General features: G+C 46.9%; 1 protein-coding gene and 1 long non-coding RNA gene across 6 annotated transcripts in view; one reads left to right on the top strand and one right to left on the bottom strand.

Moving 5' to 3' along the window:
* Positions 1–22,484, top strand: part of DIP2C (disco interacting protein 2 homolog C) — a 433,581-nt gene that overhangs the window by 2,173 nt on the left and 408,924 nt on the right. The window lies entirely within an intron of this gene.
* On the bottom strand, positions 2,778–6,128 carry LOC139440827 (uncharacterized). The gene is made up of 3 exons (XR_011651070.1): positions 5,812–6,128; positions 4,476–4,591; positions 2,778–3,815 (listed from the first exon to the last, which is right to left on the bottom strand). It is a non-coding gene; the product is annotated as an uncharacterized lncRNA (long non-coding RNA).

Genomic DNA, 22,484 nt, shown 5'->3' with positions numbered 1-22,484 from the left:
AGAGTTGCTCTTTAAGGTCATTTGGGATTTCAGGTCTTGTAACCACGTAAAATAGTTTTACTGGCATAAATTAAATGAACCAACTTGTTTTCCAGTAATGCTTAAAAGGAACCAAATAATATCATGATCAAAAATCTCTGTGTCTCTTCACATTTTGGAACTTAAAAATTGCCCCAGCATACCCACTTTCAAAGGGAAGAGTTAAAACAGCTCTTGGTGCTGAATTGCTTAAGTGTATTGCTTTCACATTTTCTCTTTAATCAAGATTCATGGGGAGAGGATTCTTTAAATTAGCCTTCATTATTTTATGGAACTATCAGAAAATATTGTGGGAGCACATGTGGAATTTTCAGTGCTCAGTTCCTACAGAGGAGGATGGCATGAACAGTTCTGTTTTACGTACACAAGATCGGTTGACAAAGCAGTGGACTAGCCTCTCGAAGTTACAGGGTGGCCTGCCAGTCGTTGATGGTCGCCTATTTTCTGGCTTTGTAGGCAGTGGGCCTGTTTTGGTTTGCACTGTCTGATGGGTGTTGTTATAGATGCTGATATTATATTTTATTGGGCCATTGTCTGCGGAACTCAGGTTTTTACTTCCCTGCTCTGCTGGTTGCGTCCTTGTTTCTTTCTGCCGTTCTCACTACCCAGTGCTCCCCTCACTGGGGAAAGCCAGCTCCTCTCCCATAGAACAGCCTTGTCAGCAGTGAACAGGAGCCTTCTGGGGAGATGTGGGCACTAGCAGCTCCAGTCACTGTTGTGCGGCCAGGGATTGTGGGTCTGCTCAAATCATTGGGACTGAATGTGAGTGGGGGAGGAAGCCAGCCAGTGAGCTGGCCGCTGCGGGATGCCAAGTGGAGTAGCAGACACTCCTTTTCCTAGATCATTTTTTTCGTCCCTTCTCTTGCCTTTTAGGATCTTGCATTTTTCTTCTTGACCTTAACAGGGTCCCCAAATAATTTCAGTAATAATGAATAAACATTTGGCTTCAGGAAAAACTTTAAATGGAAATACCAACCAACGTAGAGAGGAAACAGAAAACTTCTCAATAAAGACAGGCTCACGTCTTGTTTTTAAAGAAATTCGTGTATTGATTGGGATGGAGCAGTAAGTTTCTCTGTGAACTGATGCTTGTTCCTGGGGCTGGGCCTACCCTGGACTTGGCAGCTGCAGAAGGCACTCTCCCACTCCTTCAGGGGTGGCTGGATGCTTATTCTGGTGGACCAGGGAAATTGCCTTGTGATATAGCCTGCGAAACTCATTTGGTGTTTGCAGAAGAGATGTCTTCAAAAAATATTTACCATGTCAAACCCTTTGTGGCCTTTAATTGTTGGTATGCCTACTTACTTCCTAACTTCTGCTTATGGGGGTTACTCAGTTCAGGCTTCGTTTTGCTAATTAATATACCAGATTACCTTAACTGTTAATTTTATTCCATCATAGAGTCCAACTTCGCATTTTCTTAGTAATAGTGAAGCTGTTTGTTGAAGGAGGTGAGTACTGACTTAAATGTCAGCACTTTGTGTTGGTCAAGGAACCAGTAATTTTTAAAAAATTGCAGATGTGCAAACCACAAGCAGCTTGCACGTTCCTGTCACCAAAGAGTAGAATCTTAACGAGATGGCATTTGGAAGGTTTGTGGACTTAAAACGAGTGGCATTTTCAGGGCTACTGGTCCCAGATAACAAATACACTTTGCTCAAACTCGTGTTCTGTCCTGCACACTCTTTCCAGCCCCGATGCTTTTCTTGGAGGTCCCTGTTGCTACAGAGCTAAAAGCTCTGCTGAAACTTAAAGCTTAGGACCACCTCACAAAATCAGTAAGCAAAGGCCCAGCTGTCTCAATGCCACCCAAACCTTGTGTACATGCTCCTCATGGAAAGGAAACGGTTAACTCTGGAAAACAAATGTGTGAAAAACGTTGCTACCCCCCCTCACCGCCCAGAGTCTCCTTGATGACTTGTTGTAAGTGGGGGAGGAGGAAGGGCTGGCCGGCAGAGGCAGGGAAGTAGAGGCTGTGGTGCTGCACCTCCCGCTGGAGTCAGATCTCAGGATGGTTCAGAGTTTGTTTACTTTGTATACCCATCTCAGAATTGTCACACTTAAGTATCACGGTGAAGGAAATGAGATACTCGTGCTAAATGTTAAATATTGTTACCTGCATTAAAAAATATTTCCAAAGTGGCAGCATTGATATGTGCGGGATTTGAAATGGGTGGACTTGAATTCCAAGAGTTCTTCAGAGTATGAAAATTGTTACATTTGAATGGCCTTTTCTCCATGAATATAGATGTCAAATTTATAGCCAGGAAGCTATGGAAGTAACCACACACACATTGAAGGCACAGATATGTAACCTTGTGCCAAATGCTTGTAAGATGTTTGCAATGCTGTAGTCCTTAGATCTGAACCTCGTGGGGTTAGAGCCGAAGCAACAACTCGATTTTGTTTCAGACGAGGCCCACGGGTTTTATATTCTTGTTATGGTTTCAGGCTACAAGCTGTTGGATGTTATGAGTCACTTCTCGTCTTCCTCCTCCCGGCCTTCTTCAAATGGTTGTCTCTTTTTTTAGAGCTGATTTTTTAAAAAGCAGTGATTTAGGGGATGAGTTGTAGCTTTCTTCTGAATTGCAGAGAGAATGTACTGGATCATCTTCGTTTGGATATTGTGTACGTGGACTGACTCACCAGTTCAAATCCTAGTCATATTATTCAGATCATTTCTAGTTCCCACAATTACTCAGGCACCTTAAAAAAAAAAAAAGCAAATTCTCGGTGCAGTGACTTGATTGCGTTTTGGGCATCAGAGTTCATCCTGGGAGTCAGGGACCTCTCATCGGCTGTAACGTGGACAGCACCTCGGCTGATGTGTTTGGTTTCCTGGCCGCTCTTAACTGGGTTGGTGCCTTCCCACCCTCCAGTTTCTTCCTCTGCACACCTCTACTTGCAAGGTTGCTGTCTTTATCTTTTTGGTGCCCCATACAGGGGTTACCTACTGTTGTTGCCCGCGCTCTATTCTTTCTGCTAAGAGGGTTGAAAAACTTGTCATGTCTCAAAAGAAGTAATTTCATCAGTTTGTTTGTGATGATAACAAATACGGCTCTCAGAGAGGAGAGGCGAAGTAGGGGTCCCAGCGGGGGTGGGGTGGGGTACAGGAGCCAGGGTGATAAGGAATGGGGTTCCTGACTTCTGAGCGTATGGATACTGCCCTCTGTCTTCAAGACCTGACTGGGGTATTAATTGGAATAAACCCTGAAACAAATGGAGTAGGAGAATCCTGAGGTACCAAATTGTAAAAGTCAAAATTACAAAAGCAGTCTTTTCTTGGGGGAGAGGGATTCTGTTGTTGTTGTTGTTGTTGTTGGTTTTTTTTTTGGAATATTCTCTTGATATTTTGTATAGTAAAATGGACCGTCTGCTGTGTAAATTACAAATTGAAAGAGTTCTTTATTTTTTCTTCAGGACTTTATTTATTTATTTTTAGAGAGAGGGGAAGGGAAGGAGAAAGAGAGGGAGAGAAACATCCGTATGTGAGAGATACATCATACTGCCTCTCCCATGCACCCAACTGGGGACCTGGCCCACAACCCAGGCATGTGCCCTGACTGGGAATTGAACTGGCGACCCTTCAGTTTGCAGGCTGGGGCTCAACCCACTGATCCACACCAGCCAGGGCTGAATTTTTGTTCTATTCCCTCTTCCTGTTTCTCACCAAGCTGAGATTCACTTCCCCATAAAGATGAAGACAGCAGGGATCTACCCTGACCATCTTCTAAGGAAGTTTTAAGAGATGCTTGCTGGACAGTAGGCCAGTGTACCTGAAATGAAAACGGAAATGGAAACTATGTTATTCATTAACCTTACTGGAAGTTTCTGGGTCTTTATGAGTAAAGGAATGCAAACAGAGCATGGCCAGTTATGGCAGTGTTACAATTACCCATATGCTGACAAAATGTAGCTTGTAAGTCATCATATAAGGATGTCAGGTATATCTAAGAGCAGTTGCAAAGCCTGATATTATCAAAGGAGAGGAATAGATGAAATCTTTTAGTTAGCCCAACGGTTTAGGAAGGACAGCTTCACCTAGGAGCCATCCGTTGGAGGGGGCTGGATTATATTACCCTGGGAATTTAAGCACAGAAATCCATCTTTACTTGTGGGTGACCTTCTTCTGTGCTTTCTTGACTATCTCTGGGTTTTTCTAATTCCTAGCGGCAGGAATTTGTGAGAGGATATTGAGATTTCTCTGGCCGGAAGGTCTGATCCTCTGAGAAATCTTCCTGCTTTTCCTCCATCAGAGAGTGCGCCTCGTGCTCTGTCTTGGTCCCACCACTCACGGCATTGTCTTGGTGAGATAGCTTGTCCCTCACAGCCTCAGTTTCCTCAGCTGTCCGGTGGCTTAGTAACCCTCCCTGCAGGGTTGTCACCGGGACCAGAGAGGCCGTGAGTGTCCCAGTGTTTGCCTGGTAAATACTCACTTCTGCTCTTTTCCTCCCAGGTGCTGGGATGAGCTCCTTGTTCTTCCTGCTCCTGGTGCTCCCCTCGCCCCAGTTTGTTCACAGGATTTGGGGTCACAGTGACTGTAAGAGTGGCCCTAGGAGAAAGGAAGTGGGAGGAGGAGGCCTTTCAAGGCACAAGCAGGGTGTGGGAAGCACTCACTTCTGCCGAGAGGGCGCACTTCTTAACCATTGCTTGGCCGCTTACCGTGTACTGGAATAATTTCAGAGCTGTGATGCCTTGAAAAAATTTTTTTGAAAGACAAAACTTGTTTCTTCCTGTGACCTCTTTGAGTCAATATGCCTGTAAGTGCCCCCTCCCCTGCCCACCTTTTTTTTTTTTTAGCTTCTTTACCTTTCAAGAGAAAAGTAGGAGAAGGATGTCCTTGCTTAGGTTCTAGTCCAGCTGTATCTGGGAAGGATGTCCTATTAGGTTTTCCTCCGGACTGCATTTGGATCTCCTGTGAGACTCGTTCTGGAAGCTTGCTGAAGGAGCTGAGTATCTCCTGCCGCATTACCCGATCCCCGCCCCCCCCCCGCCCCCCCCCCCCCCCCCCCCCCCCCCCCCCCGCCCCTGCTAACTGACGACGAAGTACGGAACTCTGCCCAGCTGTGACTCCAGACATCTGCCTCGAGGACACGAGTGGAGAGAGACTAAGCTGACATCGCCTCTCATCGTGTCTGGTGACGTTCACATGGATGTTGGCTGATGGCGCACACAGGTGGAATGACTGGAGCCTGCGGCAGTTCTGAGAGGCCAGACCCCGCCCACCTGCAGCCTCCTGCAGCGGTGCGAAGTTTGGGCAGGGGCTCACTCTGGCAGTGTGGCCCGAGGCCCCGTTCCCTGGCGGGCCAAACATCTGGGATGTCCTGGGGCTTTATCCTTACAGTCCTCCTGGCAGTTTCATGGGTTGAGCTCCCTTGGGTTTGTGACTGTGAGTGGGATTGACGCTCATGAACTTCTTCTTTTAAAATAAAGACCAGAGATAAGAGTGTTAAGCCCCACCCCCACGTGAACTTAATGGCATTGCAGAAGTCATGGCTTCAATCACGTATAATGGCGGACTATTTCAGAGTAACATGAAGTAATGAGGTGGAGCTGGACTTGGTGCCATACTCTTAAGTGAGCATTAGCAGGCTTCAAAAACATCTTTTGTTCTTATTTATTTGGGCAAATGTAATGGATGCTTGAAAGCTGTTGAGTTTTAGTAATATACGGTAATCTTTAAGGAGCCTTTTAAGCAAGGGTGTGATTCCCTTAAACTTAAGTCATTAATATGCACCTATTTAGAGCCAAGGAAATAATGAGTCAACTCACCAGGGTTGAAGCTTTGTGATGAGTATTACTAATGAGCATTGTCACTGTCCCGTCTGCCCCCAAGTCACTGCGGCAGTGCTGTGTCAGTTCTGGAAAAGTAGGACTCGCTGTGGTGGGAGGTTTTATTTCTTCTCTGTGCTCAGTTCCCATGAATGTAATCTCACTGGGTTGGCTGGGCAACGTCCACGGCGCAGAGGTTGACGGGCCAAGTGAGAGATCGCACCTGGGGCTATTTGGCTGCTGCTACCACAGTTGGACTTTGGGCGTGCTTTCTCACTTAGTTACTTGTACACAGATCAGCGTGAAAAGGAAGTAGAATTCCTTTTTCTTTTCCCCTCCCCCCTGAGATGGTGATGAATTATTATTTAGATCTCCTACTAGTAAGAGATTTATAATGCCTGTTGGTATTTTAGAATTCCCTGTTGTTAGGAAGGTCTGGCCCTGGACACAGGGAAGGAAGTAGCCTTGATTTTGCTTGTTTCCTTGATGACTTATTGAGTTTAGCGTTTGACACAAATAGGACTGTGGATGAAATCTGCTCTTGATAGAAAGGGTGTAAGTAAAACAGGGCCATTCAGAACGTCCTGTGACTGTAGAAGATACAGAAGAGCAAGGCCTTGGGGAAGGAGTGTGGGCAGAAGGTGGCCTGGGTGGGGCTGGCTGAGAACACTCAGCAGCAGCAGGAAGCTCACCGGGGTGGCTGCAGCAGCGGGACCCTAAGGCAGTTTGATACCCTGTGATTTATTCTCGAAAGATGATGTGGGACAGGGACTGATATTTGGGACACTAGCATTCTGTGAAACCAAGATATGAAATCAGCCTCATAATTGCATGACACCCTGTATATTTCAACTGCTTTCATGCTGATATTTTTTAGTCCCTTAAAAGTATTTTCTAAGGAAATGATGTTTTCTTCTTCTTACAGACAAGGAAAGCAGACTGAATTTCACATGGCCAGAAAGCCATCATGAGCATCAGAACCTCGGTTTCCTGACCCGTGGTCAGTGTCCTGAGTGAGCTGGCAGACCGTAGGGCTTTTGCGAGGCGCGTTTCCTTTGGATCAGTGAATGGGGATCCAGGCCTCTCTTTGGAGACGCACGCAAGGAGCTTGACAGCAGCTGTGGGTGCTCTCGGGAGGGGAAGCAGTGGGCAGCCCCCTCCTCAGCAGTCTCTCCCCAGCCGGAGCAGCAGGTCAGGGAGGAGAACGCTGGCATTTTCCTTCTGCTTGGTTGTGACAGGGCAGAGGCTTATGCTGCACATTTTCTTAGCTGGCTGCCTCTGGAACTTTGCATTTAAAGTGTAATCTGTCTTCTAGGGGTGGGTCCTTTGGTGTTCACTGTACAACTTCACATTTTCTGTATGCTTGAAAATTTCCCATGTTAATCATGGAAGATAAGTAGAAGACATGCAATCCCTTGGGTTAACTTTTCCGGATAGCATCCTTTAGAATCAGGAGGCTGGATATGGTATGGTCTTATCTGAAATCTTAATTGTTTTGGTCAAGAGACAATGCTGTTAATTCTGGGTTGTATTGTTTCTGGGAGATGTATTCTAAATGAGGTTCCAGGACTAACCTCTGCAGCGTGGGTACCAGAAAAGGGTGACCTCTCTCAAAGCTTCCCCACAGTACTAACCAGGATGAGGGTGACCATGTTTAAGCAGCCGCCCATCACTCGTGAGGTGGTCAGTTTTCAGTTTGACGTGGAGTGCTTGTATGCCCCGTGAACTGCCCGTCCTGATCTTCTCTGGTTCCTGCAGGGATGGGCCCACATCTCATACTCAGGAACCGCGCTCACCTCTGTCCCCAGGGAACTGGCGTTGTGTCTGTAGGGATGCATGGTGCAGATGTGGCCTTTTGAATGAGATGTTGCAAGTAGACATCTTTTTGGTGTGCATAAAGTCTGTTCTCTTTGTCATGGTGGAGGATGCTTACATATATTCATAGCTACCACTCACTGATTATTCCCTTTGTTGCATTAAATATATTACATTATATTACCTTTTAGCACTTATAACCTGAGTGAAATTACATTCATCTCGTAACAAAGGAAAGTGTTCAGAGAGCTTACGCAGGCCACGGGGCGAGCGTAGGTCCCAGTCATCAGCTTTGTCCTTGGAGCTCTTTCTGTGCTGCCGCCACCTGCTTTTCATGTGATAGCTCTCCCAGGGGGAAGCCCACTCTTGTGCCGTAAGTTAGGCAGATCCGAAGTAGGAGATTGAATTTTTGAAAGGTGGAGACTTTTGCCCTGGATGGTGTGGTTGAGTGGGTTGAACGCTGGCCTGCAAATCGAAGGGTTGCTGGTTCCATTTCTGGTCAGGGCACACGCCTGGGTTGCAGGCCAGGTCCCTGTTTGGGGCCGTGCGAGAGGCATCAGATTGGTGTATCTCTCACACATCGATGTTTCTCTCCCTCTCTTTATCCCTCCCTTCTCCTCTCTCTAAAAGTAAGTAAATAAATAAAATCGTAAAAAAAAAGAAAGATGGCAAGTTTCATGGTATATGTGATTTTTCTTTTTTACACATTTACTTTCATATATGCTAAATGATTATGTGTTCCACCTGTTACAACAATTCCCTTAATCACCAGACATTACTCGTACTGGTGCCCCTTGTTTTGTCGCACTTCATAGATGCTGCATTTTTTGCAAATTGAAGGCAAGACCCCCACCAGCAAACAGACAGCACCTGAGTGCTACCCGGGCTTGACTGCGGTGGCCAGAACAGGCGCGCCACCTCCTAGGTCTGCCTTCCCGGCTCTGCCTTCCCAGGTTCTGGGAAGGACAGTTTGGGAACCTGGAGTCTCTCTACAGGGGATAAAAAAGATATTCTATTTTCATAACCATAATCTGTTTAATAACGTTGTTGGGATTGTGGCTGTCTGTTGTCCTATTTTTATTTTTGGATCCTTGAGGGGAAGCAATTTAGTGATTACTCATAATTGTGAAAATAATTTAGCGATTAGAGAAATCTCATTGGGACAAATCTGATAGCTTCTTTCCTTTCAGTAAATTAAAAAAAAAATCTTAATCTAGATAAACATTGGTAGGAATGATTGTTTTTAAAATAGGTAAGATTTTTATGTGACATGAACCATCCTGGGATATTGTCTCTAGAATATTCTAGAACATCCACCTGTATTCTCACAAGTCTGTACCCTCCTGTCTCCTGATTATCCATGTTGGCATCAGACTTTTTAATCCAGATGAAAATTACAAATGTGTGCATTCGTGTGTGACGTCTTTTCCTGCCACATGGGCCTTCCGAATGTTGTGGTTGGACAGCACAGCTTCCCGTGTGCGCAGCCAGAGACCAGGTCGCTGCTCGCCAGTACAGACAGATGTTCCAGCATCAGGAACCTCGAAGACTTTTTCTGTTACAGGAAGTACATGGATCCCAGAACAAAGACGGCTTTGTGTGCTCTGCATTTACCGTGAACTTTGTTGAGAAACTGGAACAGCAGTTAACAGAAAACATAGAGTATGAAATTCTGTCATCAGATCGTTTTGCATATTTATGATTGCACCTGTCCTGGAAGCTGGGAAGGCCACTTGCTGTTGGCCCAGCTGGGGCCACGGCTACCAGAATTAATGGAAACAATATCATTTTCCAGTTTAAGTATTTTCAATCTAAAGGTGCCCCATGTTTGCATAATAACCCGATTTTCAAAAAAGATACAATTCAACTTTCAGTGGATTGTATTAATTTGGTTATCTGTGGCTGGATCATTACACTGTGTTGTGAATTAATTTTATTTTTCAATTTATCCTCATAGTATAGAGCATTCTAGAAGACCAACCAGAGGCTCAGAAGAAAGCATTAACATCGTTACTCGTAACTTAGACCAACTCTTGGTTTTCATGAGATGATAGCCATAATCATGTATTTAATTTCCATTTCTCACTTTGTTCTAAATTCTAAGTTCCTTTTTTGTCCCTGTTTCTCCCGTGTTCTTCTCGCGCCATCCTTCCATTTTCTTTCTGATTCCGAGACCCTCAGTGCATGGCGTGTGGGGTTCCCGACAGCTGTGAATCTTTTATGACGTGGAGAGGACTTCTTCTTTGGGTCAAGACAGCTTAAACAAATTTCAGTTGCCCGAGTGTCACCTGTTTTGTGGGTGGTCTGTGGACAGTTCTAGCCCTTTTCCTGTGGGGTTTTGGCTACCTTTTCTTTGCCCTACTCCTGACTGCTCTGGCCTGTGAGTGCATATGCTCTGCACACCTGTTTCATCACGCAAGGCGGTTAAGCAGAGCTCTAGAAGTAAGTCCCACACTGCCACATAAGCACCCTTCCCTGGCATTTGAGTGTGGGTTGTTTTGTTGCTGTGAATGACCCTGAGGATCCTGGCCTTTAGGAGCCCCTTACATTGACGTGGATATAAAATATAAAATCAATTATGGTATTATGACACCTCATGGAGCAGATAACAAAGATGCTTTAATCTGAACAGCAGCTGAGATGAGAACACATTAGGTTTGGATGTGGATGACCTTTTGATAGAAGCAGCTGGCTTTTGTCATACCCTGCACGCTGTGCTTGCACTGTTCTCTCTTTCATACTCAGAATTTCTATGGTACCTGAAGGAGATATTTACTAATTTTAAGGGAGTAAACTACTCTAGCAATAGAAGTGCTCTCTGGAGATTTAAATCGGATAGGTTTGCCATATTGTTTGTTGTCTGCTATTTATTTTTTTAAAGAATTTATTTATTTATTTTTAGACAGAGGGGAAGAGAGGGAGAAAGAGAGGGAGAGGAAATAGTGTGGTTGTTTCTCATGCGCCACCCACTGGGGACCTGACCTGGCCCGCACCCCAGGCATGTGCCCTGACTGGGAATTGAACCAGCGACCCTTTGGTTCACAGGCCAACACTCTACCCACTGAGCCACACCAGCCAGGGCTCTTGTTTACTATTTAATACGAAGGAGAGTTGATGGGTAAGTAGCTGAATGTGCCCACCCCTGTGTCAGTGTGCATGCATGTGGAAGTGTGCAGGTGCACACTTATCTCCAAGTGAAATCAGAACAATTCCATGTGGTTGCAAAGTTAGGTGGAGGTTGCTTTTGCCTTATGAGAACTTTTGGACTGTCTTTCCTTTCCTCAAGCACTTATTTCATTAGTCCTTTTTGAGTGAGGCTCTGTGTTCCATGCTGTGGGAGTGGCGGCAGTCGGTTTTATAATCCAGAAGGAGCTGGGACACATGCCTGTGGGGAAGTTCCGCACAGATGGAGAAGACACACTATTGCGGAGGGCCCACCACAACTGCATGTGGAATTCGGTGCCAGATGAGCGACCTCAGCCCTGAGAGCTCTGAGTCTGGAGGAAGGAGCGGCTGGGTGACGGAGGGGGCTCAGTGTGCTCGCTGGGTGGAGAGGGCCCTGGGCCTTTGCAGTGGGGCCAGAGACCAGCTGTGCTGGGGGTGGCATGTCACTCAGTGTGGCTGGGCAGTGCTGTCTGTGGCTCCTGTGTTCGGGGTGAGACCCTGGCTGGCTGGCTATGGCCTGAGGTGTGAGGCCTGGGGCACTGAGCTTAATGGGACCATGGCATCTGGGTCTTTTGTAGTTTTCAGAGGCACATGTGAGTGATCTGGGCTTTTCTTTGTTTTCATCTCTACGTCTGTCCTGTCCAGTGGAGCGACTGTACAAGGTTTGACTTATAACTCTGACACTGTGGTAAAAGAGTAGAAAGTTAAGCCCTGAATGTAAGACTCTAACCTTGGAGATGACCTCATTCAGCCTTTCCACTTTTTGAGCAAGTTTATGGAAGCAGGAGGTGCAGGGACTTGCCAAAGATCACCAGTCAGCGGCCGAACCAGGTAACAGTCTCCTCTCTCTGCTTGTCCTCTCCGCAGCAGACTTTGCCTCCTTCCAGGCGCTCCAGGGTGGGGGGTGGGGGTGGGGTGGGGAGGTGAGGTAGGGGGAGGCTGGCAGGGGCGAGTATCATTAACACAGAGCGCCTACTCTTCAGGTTTTCAGTGTGTGTGCTATGTGTGCACAGAGCGGGGTCCACGCCCCCCTCCCCCTGTCCTGCAAGGTTTAGGTCATGAAGCAGCAGTGTGGGGACATTGGGCTGTGTTGGAGGTGACACTCACCCTGTGAGGCTCCTGCCCTGAGCTCTGTCCTCCCTCCCCCCAACCCAGTGCGTTGGCCTCTCCCCTCCAGACAGACGCCTGTGGAGCTTGCATTTACCTTAGCCCCCAGTTCAGGACCTTCACACCTGCCCTGCAGGGTGCATGTTGGTCACTGATGGCTTTGCCCTGTGCTGACCAGTGATGGGTTGAGTGGGTGTGCAGGGCGGTGGTTGTCTGACCTCAGGGACACTGGGTCATCCATGAGGCTCCCTCTGAGGAAGGTATCAGAGAGACTCCCACTCCCCCCTCCCCGAAGGCAGCCCCCCTCCCCTGCTCCCCTTCTGCACTCTCTCCTCAGCCACTGTTACCCCCGGGCAGCAGGATGTGCTGTGACCATGGGGAGGGCGGAAACCTTCAGTCATCTGGGCTGTGAAAGAAAGACCTATTTTTTAAAATCAGAGAACATCTCCTTTGTCTGTCTGCTTTTTAGTTAGGATGAGGATGCTGTGCGTTTCAAGTTTCCCTCTTTCTAGGAAAGAATGAGTCTTCTTTGTGGCGTTGCTGTTGATTTGCTGTATTGTTGGCAGAGTGAGTGTCTGTGGGCAGCCTCTGCCTTGCAGCCAGGTCTGCCTTTTAGGTAAGGTGGCCGAGAGGTCCCACCTTCACCTGGCCGCCGGCCCCCTGTCCAAACCCAGCCAGTGGGGCACATGAGGCTTAGCACACATCCCCGATGGCCACCTGCAGAAGGCCAGTTCAGTTGTCACTGTCATTGCGTTTGAATCTTAGAACAGGTGTGGGCAGATACTCAGGCCACCACACGGACCTCAGCTCTGTTTTACCACATTTCTTCTTTCTTGACATGTAGAAACTTGGCCGTTTATTGCAGTCACCTGGGAAACTGATTCCTTGTCCCCCAGGCTGCCTTCAGAGTCACAGTCTGGGGTGGCGTGGTGTCCCTAGGCGATTCCAGTGCAGCTGGCCAGCCTTTGGGAGCTAGTGGCTTCTCCCACTCACTTGAAGTTTAATCATGTATTTCTTTGGAAAGCGTATTGGCATGGAAAAGAAGTAGGAGGCAGGAGATTCTGGTTTAGTCCGACTCACTGGCTCTATTTGCTTGGGTGTTGTGAGCATTTGGGTGTAGATGATGGTGCCCTGTGCTTTGTGTTCAGCTCTCTCAGTAGGTACTAACATAATGATTGTTCCTAGAAGGCCAGTTTGAAGAAAACTGAAATTCAGAATTGCATTTTGTGAACCTTTACTATTTGGAAGGAAGGAATGCTGGGAGCGGACAGCTCTGTCTCAGCCATGGCCGGTGTGCACAGCGGTGATGGTCTCACTTTTCCACAGGTCTGCCTCCCTTGGGAGCTGCGAGTCCTTGAAAGCTCAGGCACCGTAGAAACGCTAAGTGAAGACTGGACCCACTGCAGGAGAAGGAAAAGCGCTCTGTGGCAGACTTCCAGCTGGCTATTTACCGAGTCAGCAGGTTACTCTCAGGGCCGTGTGAGGCCCATATAAGATCTATGGCGTGTTCCTGGCCATAGGTCCTATGAGAAGGAACCTCAGCTCTGCTTTTGTTTCAATTGCCTACATTTTCCTGGGCTGCCGTGATCGATGGTTGTTGTGAAAGCTGCTACAGAGGACGCCACGTCAGGTCCCTGCTCCAGGCTGTGGTGTCCACAGGGCAGCGTTTCACGTGGGGGTAAAAACGTAGACTCTACAGGACTTCCGTTAGTGAGAACTCAGAATCTCCCCAGCAACTGCGTATGTGGCTTTTTCTTTTGAAAAGCTAACTCATACACTAGAGTTTATTTAGTGTTTATATGAAGTTTGTGGAATTCTTAAAAATATTTTCTTAACTAGATGATGATGTCATTATTGGATTTGGGCAATTGCAAATCTTGTTTTAGATTGTGTTATCATTTATTTACTCTCTCCTTTCAGTTAAAAAGTACAATTTAGTTAAGTAATGCAGTTAAAAATGAAATCAAAGTCACAAATACATAACATCTAAACAGTTAAAAAATATATATGTATACTTTATAAGTCATCCAGACTGAAAAAGGAAATAAAAATAAAAATTGAGAGGATCCAGTGGTGCAGAAATGTTACGATTATTTCCTCTTGTGTCCAGGAAACCTACATCTTTGAGACTCTGTGTTTTCTTTTTCTAGGTCAGCGTCCTTCGAGTGGTCACCAGAGGCGGGGGGAGGGGGAGATGTGGGTCAAGGGGCACACACTTGTGGTTAGAAGGTGGAAAACTGCTGGGCATGATGTACAGCAGGGCGACTGTATTTGATCAGTCAGTATTACATATGCTTAATGTTGCTGAGAGGAAATGTTAGGCATCGTTACCACGAAGAGTTAATGAACATGTCCATCATCTCACACGTTCATCTTGATCTTGGGGACCGTTTCGCAGTACGTACAGACATCGTCATGCTGCACAAAGCAACTCAGTCCTTGGGTCGGGTCTCTCAGTCTTCGGCTCCCGGGCCCTTTGTGTGGGGCGTCCTCTGCATCGTAAGACCGTCAGTGTCATTGCACTTCTACCTGTCAGATGCCTTCTGTGACACAGTGAGACGTGCAAGTTGGCATTTCCTGGTTATTAGCCGTTGCTAATTTTTGCAAATCCAGTTGTGTGATTGAAACGTGGTTCAATGTCAATGTTTGGGTGAACAGGTCTCCTCTCAGCATCTGCATCAACCTGTCCAGGCCAAAATTGGTGCACATCTTGGTTTTACGGAAGTGAAACCCTTTCGATGCTCGTGCCCTGAAATGTGTGCATAGTTGTGTGGCATACTGGCTAAAATGCATCTGCGACCTGTGTGCCAAGGGCCCTCTGATCTGCTGCTGGGGTGCAGGGTTGTTTCATGAAGAGAATTCCAAGGAGGGAGGCTTTATAAGGACTTGTGATCTCCCCACCCTGCAAAAAACCCCTTTTAGTTAGGGAGGTGTTTCCATATGCCTTTGTTCTCCATCTGTGGGGGGGAGGGTGGGGGGCACTGTCCTTTGTGTAATGGCCTTGAAAGCCTGGTCCTTCCATTCTGTGCCCCTAAAGCAGTTCTTTTCATGTATCAGTTTGGTTGCTTTCTTGCATCATACCCCAGTTTTCCAGTTTACTTGCCCTGGGACTCAAGGTGGATATAGAATTACAACAAAAGCTTATTCGTGCTTAGTGCAGGGGAGAGACCTCCCCAAGTTCCTGCCGCCTCCCCTGCTTGCCTCTCGGAGAGCAGGGCTGTGTGGTCTCATTCACCACCTGCCTGCGAGGGCCGGGGAGACTTAACAGTGTTTCCTAGGCAGGAAAACCCATTCGTCCGAGGTGATGAGAATCCTTGTATTCAGTTACCTGGCGAGGCCCCGGCTAGGAACCATGAAGGTGGTGCGTGGACCCCTCAGCACAGAGCATAGACACGGATACCCCCTCGTGGGGGCCCAGGCGTCTTGTCAGGGGGTGTGTCACTGATTTGGGTCTGTGATCACTTTCTTGCCTAAACCACAGCTGTGACACATAATCAGTGTGCATCACTGCTGGTTTTGATTTCTCTAAAAGAGAATAAGCAAACACTTGAGAGATGACCTGAGCTCAGAGTCTTAGATTTAAAACATTTATTATTATCTCCCATAATATATTCATTGTTTTGCCCACACCTAATTTGAAAGCAAAATTATTTTTAATTAATAAATTATTATTTTTTCCTATATCAACTCTGCAAAACATTCCACTTCATTTTTGTGGAATCAGTTACTGTTTTGGGAGTCATATTTTGCTGGCTTAAATAGTCTGTTACAGGTACAACTGGTCCAAACAGGTTTAGGAGCAAACACACCTGTTTCACGATCAGCTGCTAAGAAGGAGCATCGGCCAAGTGAGCATGTGAGCAGACTTGAGCTGCATTGGCATCCCCGGGCCTGCTGCAGGGAGAGGCTGGAGACACTGTTTGGGGGATGGGGGGTGGAGGAGAGCCTCCAATCAGGATGGAGTCTCCATGCTCATGAACCCTTGTTTTTCAGCAGTTCAATTTTTCCGGCACTGTCATAATTATCAGGAGAGTTTTGTTTGAAACAATGTATTGGGCTGACCAAAAAGTTGTTTAGGTTTTTTTCTATATGCTGGCTCTAGTAGTGTTTAGTTGTCTTCAACTCATTTGAAACAATTTTGTTAGGTTGTATTGTGGCAGCTGTCATATCAGCATGCATTTAAAAACAAACTTAGCAAAATTTGTGAATTTTTGTGCAGCCATTTTAATATTGAAAATGGAAGAAAGTACACATATTGGGCATATTATGCTTTATTATTTCAAAAAACGTATAAGTGCAATTGAAATGCAAAAAAAGACTTGTGCAGTGTATGGAGAAGGTGCTGTGACTGATCGAATGTGTCCAAAGTGGTTTGCAAAGGTTCTTGGTACTAATTGACATTTTGGCCAAATAATTCTTTGCTGTGGGGCTGTCTTATGCACTGGAAGATGTTTAGCAGCAGCCCTGGCCTCTACCGACTAGAAGCCAATAGCAGGAGATAGCTGATATACTCAAAGTATCCAAATCAATAAAGTTATTGGTGAAAATGAAAAATGTGTTTTTTACAGTAAACACTAAACAGACTTTTTGGCCAACCCAATACATTCTATTAAAACTTAAAAGTGTATGGATATTCCCTACAGCTCTTGTAGGAGGAACTGGGGGCCTAAGAATGAATGTAGGTATACTGCTTACAACCTCTGTGGGTGGTAGAGTATGTGTGAACGTAACTTAGGCCAGAACTGGACGTCTTCAACTGTCAGGTTATTTGGGACCCAAGAGGATTCTTGGAGGGGGCCGCATGCATCATGATCCAGGCTGTGCTTCTGATGGGCAGCATGCTGGGGGTCAGGAGAGGCCCAGGTAGGCCCATGGGCTGTTCCCCACTGCGGCACTGGGGGATGGTGAATGTCTGAGCTGCTGGGTGGGAGGAGGAAAGAGAAGAAAGTGTGTGTGTGTGTGTGTGTGTGTGTGTGTGTGTGTGTGTGTGTGTTAGAGAGAAAACAGATGAACTGAGGAGCCTTAGTGACCCATTCGGGGAGACGCAGGAAGAGAGAGAGGATGGAGGTTTGAGCCTGGGCAGCTGAGGTCTGTTGGAGATGCAGAGAAGCAAGTCTGGAAGGAGGATGGGTTCACTTCAGACTTGGAGATGCTCTGGGTGCCACATGAGCACAGTTTGGAAACAGGGAGTGATGCTCGGGAACCATCTGGACTGGGTGGGTTTGGAGACGACTGCACAGATGTGCGGTTGAGTACCAGGGTGGTTGAGTACCAGGGTGGTTGAGTACCAGGGTGGTTGGAAGCCGCAGGTGGAAAACCAGGAGGACAAAGGACAGTGCTCCTTCAGGCGTTTGGGAAGTAGTCAGGCAAGAGAGAGAAGGCCTAGCTTGAGGTTAAGGGAAGGGCTGGATGGTGCAGTTCTTCAGAGCCCAGAGAAGAAAGGTTCTTTTCAGATCATTTTTCCAGATATTGTTGAAACTAGGCGGCAGGACTCAGGAGCATTTGACTTGAAGCCTGGGAGGCACTGGTACCTGAAAGGAGCAGTCAGGTTGGAGAGTGAGGGTGATGTCACTTCCCGTGGGAGGTGCTATGGGGAGACAGCTAGCGTGTGTGTGGGAGGGGCGGTGGTGAGCATTCCTGCAGATGAGGATGGAGGGAGAGACTGAAATGCATGGAAGAGTGAGTGAGGACCAGTGGAGCCAGGTCCCCTCGGATGGACAGTCTTGCCCTTCTGTATCCATGAGTTGCTGTTATTCCAAGTTCACAGAGTAGTCTGCTTCATTCAGAACAAAGGAAAGTTCTGAAGGGCCCTCAAAGCTGGAATGTGCCTGCCTGTGCTTTTCAGAACGCTGTGCACTTTGATTCTGGTTTATTGTGGATGACTAACTCCAAGCATGTCTCCTGTTGACGTCTACAGAGCAGCCTGCCAGCGTCACGGTCCCCACAGTGTCTCCCCACGGCCCAGTGTTTGGAAGGAGGAACCTGCAGTTTGGACTGTGTGACTCCTGAGTCGTCTGACTTCCTGTGTGCATGGTGACTTCCACCTGTGCTTCTGAGCCAGCAGCATCCAGTGGGGAGCCAGATGCACCTTGCGTTCCTGTTGTGTCTGCGTTTAGCTTCTGCCTTCATTCAGTCCTGTGCGTGTCTTTCATCTCTGCTAATAAATGATGAATGTAAACAAGCAGTCAAACCCACAAAGCAGGCTTTAACTCACACTCAGTGCTCCAAATGAACACTAGAGAAGGGGATCCAGGGAGGGGAGGAGAAGACCCCTTGCAAGGGACACTTGACCCTGGGGCTGAGGGGAAGCCCATGCTGGGGGGCTGGGCTCAGCATGAGAAATGCAGCGTTTTTGTGAACAGACAGTGGTAGGTCCTCATGGAAAATAAAATCTTGGAGTCTTTGTGAAATTATTTGATTTATGACTATATCATCATCATTCTGATAGGGGAGTTGGGGGTGAATGTAGTTGAAAGAACAAAGAGAGGCTGTGAAAAACGTTGGGGCTGTAACTTGTATTCTGGTTCTGGGATTTTGTTTTCTGTTTTTGGTTAGGTGTTTTTTTTTAACACTTGGGGTGTGGCGTTTGAAACACTGTATTTTTGTGATGTGTTAGCTGTGAAGTTAGATTCCTAGAAATCAGTTGTGGGAGCTCCTGGCCATGCTGTCTGTGTGTGTGATGCTGGAGCTCCTGTTAGTGACACTTCATTCCCAGTGTTTGAGGGACACCTGACTTCTGAGGCTGTAAGATGTGGTTTTCTCTACAGTGCGAACATGGTTTAGCATCGTTAGAGCTCTCACGAGCGATCAGGTTCTCGTGTCCCTTGTAAAGCAGACACGCATTTTAAAAGTGGTCCTTTCTTTCCCTTGTCTACAACTCTGTGTCTTTCATTTTCCTTCAGGGCAGCTTCATAAAATAGGGAGATAGGAATGCAGTCTTCATTCTGGACACAGAAGGGACGAGCCGGGCTGACTCGTGTGCCTGACGGCATTGGTGTGTTTCCCACGTGTGAGGGGCCTCAGGACTGTCAGTTTTGTGCCTTCCCCCAGAGAATACGGTCTCCTGTCTCAGGTCTATTCTGCTGTGGTATTACTTCCAAGGGCTCTTTCTTTGCCTTCAATTTTGAGAACTGTGATTTAGTTTCTGGGATGATAAGAGGGTCGCGAAAGGGCATGGAAGAAACAGGCAGGAAAGGAAGGATTATCTCATGATTTTAGTCAGAAGGAAATCACTGAGACGGAAAAGAAAAAACCTTCTAAGAGGGTCGGACACCAGGAAGTTACATTGAATAAGTGACCCCATGTCACACAGCCCCTTTTGCATAATTGTTGTTACTGGGGTAACGCAGAGAATGGGAACATTCATTGAGTTCAAAACACACATCTTTGCGACTTGGACTGCAATCAGCAGCCTTAGTTGAAGTTGGAGAGAAGAGGGTCTTGATGAGGCCTCATTATTTGAAATCAAGACATGGGCAGCAAAGTGGGCTCACTAATTTCAAGAGGGTACATTTGGGGGGATGTACCCCTTTTTATAGAATTGAGTGATTGGGTTCCTGTGAGTGTGTATGTGTATGTATGTGTGTGTACATGTGTGTATGTGTTTCCGGGCATATGTGCATGTGTTTGTGCAGATGTGTGTGTGTGTTTCTGGGTGTATACGTGAGGCTATGTGTGCATATGCGCACATAGGTGTGCGGGTAGTTTGTGAAGTCCTCTGTAGGAGGGCAGGCTGCTGAACAGCCTCTGCCCAGAGCCCGTCAGTCCTTCCCTCTGGGGGACTGCAAACAGCCCACCACTGGGTAGAAGCTCCCAAAGGTATATAAGGTATATCAGCCTGCATCGTGGGAATTAGTTTTAAATGGGTGTAGAGGCGTCACAGACATCATAATAAAAGTGACATCGATGGCTCCTTGTTATAAGCTTTGTGAATGATTCCTGGACCAGTGAGAGAAGAGGCTGCTCAAAATACAGGTGGGTTAGTGCTGGTGTTCGCCCGGGAGGACTGTTAATGATTAGTGTTTCTGGTAACAAACGTGCTGTGTAAACTTTCACGGGGCTTGAAGTATCGCTCACACTATGCCAAGTTAATGACACCAGGGTTTTGATCTCTTCCTTGTTCTGCTGACTTAGGCCAGAGCTGGGGCAGCAGCTCTCAAGTCCATTTTTCTTTTCTCTCGATAAACCCAGAACATTTGCATCACTTACCTGGCCTGTGTGAAAGCCTGACCGTTCCCTTCCCATAGCCGCGGTGGTCAGTAGCACCTACGGCTGCTTTCTCCTTGTGCAGTATTGGCTTCACTTGCTGTTCTGGAGTCGCTGTGTGCTTGCTGCCCGGTGTTTGCTGACAAGGGTCTGGCTACCCTCCTGTCACACCCTCGACACGGGCCGGGGCTGTGCGCATGAGGTGCTGGCTGTCTAGCGGACTGCTGCCGGCCTCACTCTTCCTCACTGAAAACCAGAAACTGCAAAAGGCTTGTGACACAGTCCAGAGAAACCTGGCTGTAAGAAATGGTTAATCATATGAGACAGGTAATAACACAGGTTCTAGTGAAATGTGAATTTATGTAATAATGCACATTATCACTTGAAAAATATGAATCATATTTGAATATTGAACCTAAAAAGAACTCAGGAACTAGATCCTGTGACAGTATAATTGGTGATACTCCAGTATGATATAGTAGAGCAGGGTAGAGCACAGCGCAGTATAGAATAGAATGAATAGTACACAAGAAATGATGGTAGCGTAGTACAGCACCGTGCCGTGTAGAGTAGTGTAGAGCGGTGTAGCGTGGTGCAACACTGCAGTGTAGAACGGTGTAGCGTGGTGCAACGCTGTGCAGTGTCGAACGGTGTAGCGTAGTACAACACTGTGCAGTGTCGAACGGTGTAGCGTGCTGCAACACTGTGCAGTGTCGAACGGTGTAGCGTGCTGCAACACTGTGCAGTGTCGAACGGTGTAGCGTGGTGCAACACTGTGCAGTGTCGAACGGTGTAGCGTAGTATGGCACTGTGTAGTGCAGAGCAGGATGACACAGTGCAGCACGGTAGAGTGTAGAATAGTATCGCGGGTTACAACACTGAGTATAGCATAGAACAGTGTAAGTACATTGTAGCCGTGTGCAGAATAGCATCCCATCTCTTCCCCTCTCTTTCTTTTGTTTACTAAGAGAATTAGGATTGAAAGAGATGAAGAATAGAAGGTTGTCTTCTCTTACTCTTGGTGCCATTTATTTACTTCTCAGGGATCATTGGTGGCCCCTGTTCATTGAGAGTGTTCTGTGTGGCAGTCGGTGCCCTGTCTGTGTATAAAACATGATATCATGTGTAACTAGTTACTTCATGCCTGGCATGTGTCACCTACTCAGTGCATTTTATCTGTTGTTAATATTTTAATTATTTTTTTAGAGTACTTTCCCTCATTTGAAAAAAAGGCACAGAATACATTTTTTAAAAGGCACAAAATACATATCATATTATGTAGAAAATGAGCCTTTCCATGTGGATTTTTACTTTAACAAAAATAGAAATTTATTGGGGAAAACCCACTAGTACTCAGAATGCTGGCTCCTTAGATGTTCTGTGCTGTGAGTGACGTTGCTTGTGTAACTGACTGTGGAAAGGATTTCCAGTATTTTGTCTTTTCTCCCATCTTTCATCTGGCCGTCTTTTCAGAGAAAGCCCCAGTTTTGAGAAAGGTCCTGGTTAGCATGGGATGCAGATGGCAGCTGCGAAGAGAGGAAGCACGAAGGACAACGTGGAGGGGGCGCTGGTGTCCCCGGGGCTCCTTCCTAGGGGACCTTGGCCGAGTCCTCCTCGGGTGGAGAGTGACTGAGCCAGCCAGAATGCGGTGATCTGGAGAGGCAGCCATGTCCCTGTCTGAAGACACCCATGTCCAGGTGCTTGCTGACCCAGACAGGACAGCAGGGTGTCCCGTCCAGGTAAGAGCATTACAGCATCTCCTCTGAGCAGTGCCTACTTTCATCTTTTCTGAAGCTCTTCCTGACTTTAGCCTTCGGTTTCCCACGTCAAAGAACAATTTAGAGTATCCTTTTGAGTTGCTTTGCCCTGAACAGTTTAAGTCATTGATTACTAAGGGTCCTAGTCCCCATCTCCGTGGATGCCTTTCTCTTATCCGAGGAAGTATATTCTCTTGACATTTCTGAATTGGCAAATTTTGGGCATAGAATCATGACTCTTGTTTTAATTTGCAATATATGATTACTCTAACAGACCCAAGTCAGAGTTCATTTAAAGCATTGATTGTAAGGGTGTAGGGTGGCCAGCCCCTTGTGTGATTCCCAAGGACCAGGGAATGGATGTATTTTGCCTTAAATCCCACTTGTCCCTTAAAGGCCCAGCCGGCTCAGAAGTCCTCTCTGATGTGTTTCATGTTTCAGGTCACTTTTAATTGTCATTATGCAGTTTGGGTCTGATGCACAGAAGAGGTGGAACACTCAGAAGGCAGGAATTTGCCTCTTCCTGTGGCATCCTGTCTGGTGTCCTGGGCAGTTGTAGGAACTCAGATATGCTCACTGACTGGGGATTCCTATGGTGTCTGAGGGAAGCTTCCTCCTGTTCCA

This window comes from Desmodus rotundus, chromosome 4 (assembly GCF_022682495.2).
Source record: "Desmodus rotundus isolate HL8 chromosome 4, HLdesRot8A.1, whole genome shotgun sequence".
Lineage (NCBI taxonomy): Eukaryota > Metazoa > Chordata > Mammalia > Chiroptera > Phyllostomidae > Desmodus > Desmodus rotundus.
This window is presented reverse-complemented; position numbering and strand designations above follow the sequence as displayed.